The sequence below is a fragment of the Trachurus japonicus genome, chromosome 13 (assembly GCF_045865225.1).
Source record: "Trachurus japonicus isolate A0001 chromosome 13, Traja_1.0".
NCBI lineage: Eukaryota > Metazoa > Chordata > Actinopteri > Carangiformes > Carangidae > Trachurus > Trachurus japonicus.
In genome coordinates, this window is record NC_140919.1 from 362651 (window position 1) to 364181 (window position 1531).

The 1531-nt window shown below is 35.7% G+C and overlaps 1 protein-coding gene across 1 annotated transcript in view; it reads right to left on the minus strand.

The window, feature by feature from the left end:
• Window positions 1-1531, minus strand: part of LOC146975173 (uncharacterized) — a 197031-nt gene that overhangs the window by 162420 nt on the left and 33080 nt on the right. The window lies entirely within an intron of this gene.

Here is a 1531-nt window from a genome sequence, read left to right on the forward strand (position 1 = left end):
CATTATCCAACTTGTAATGAGAAACAAACCAGGAAGTGGGGAGTCGGAAATGGGGATTGTTCGCCTTCAAATTAAAGGTTGCATATTGATGGACACAGAGTGCCATTTTTGTCCAAATTTGATACAGTACATAAGTAAATAGGCAAAATCCTAATTAAAAAAAAAAAAGTTTGTTTATTAGGCTAATTAATTCATTTACTGATTCTTTTAAAAATAACATTATACTGTCCTGCATGAGACTGTTTTTGATGCTCTGATAACAAACAACTGTCCACACTCTTGTCCAGGTTCGTGTGATGTTCCCCTTTAATAGTTGAAATGTTGACAAGAAAAACACAACTGGATCAATGCAACAACAAAAAAAGGACTTGTAATGTGACGCTGCTGGAAACAAAAGGAGAGAGTGAGGGAGTGAGTGATTAAGGGGTAAAAAACGCATCACTGTGCATAAAGAAATCCTACACTGCCACCCGTAGAGACCTGACGAACACCACAAATAAACAGACATGGTTCATATAAACTTTTTTTATTTATTATTTCACATCCAATTATTTACATGATTAGATAAATTCAGTTCAACAATAAACTCAGTTACAGAAATTGTTACGGAAAAATCATTTGCTGATAGGATCAGTATGGAAAATGCACATTACATATAAAATCGATTAATTGATTCAGTACAAACATAAAAAAGAAAAACCATTTCATTAATCATATTACTGTCCATACACTATTTGCACTATGATCTGCCACTTTTGCACAAGTCACTATTTTCTGTTCACTACCTCACTGCAAAATCACAACTTGCTTCCCACTCACATCAAAGCTGTTTGCTGGGTCAACGTTTTGATTTATCGACATTAATCAGGACTGACACATAAATCTTCTTGATAACACTCCCCTACCTCATCCAGTATTTAAATGAATTTCTTTTGTTCTGTGTATGTTACCACTCTTGTACACATAAATCGTACATTTATTCTTATCCATGTCCCCGATACTGTCCAATATTTCAGCAACTGAAAACACATTGTATTTTTTTTCCTCAGATGATTTTTAGTAGCTCACAAAAGAGTAAACATAGTGTGTCTCTTTTTATATTCTCTTTACTCTTGCTTGTTGTTTATCGCTGCTGTAACAAGTGAATTTCCCATAAGTGGGATAAATGAAAGTCTCTTATAGTATGTTTGTTTCCAGTTGTGTTTCTTGTTGTGTGTGTTTACCTGCGACCAGCTCACAAACAGCCTGTAAAGTTGAACATGAACAGTGAATGTGTTTAAAATGTGTTTTTCTCCTCAGTGACGCTGGCGGCTCAGAGACTTTTAGCTTGGTGATATTAGGCCTCGTCCTTCATCAGCAGCTGAGTAAAAGTCACCGTGGTTTTTGTCCTGTAATAATCAACGCTTCCATCTTTAAAGGGAGAGTATGGGACTTTATTGGCTTTTTATTGACAAAAATCAAATATCGCTTTCATGAATACGTATTTCACTGAAGTGGAATCGCGGCCGCATACAAACGAGCGCTTTCTCGT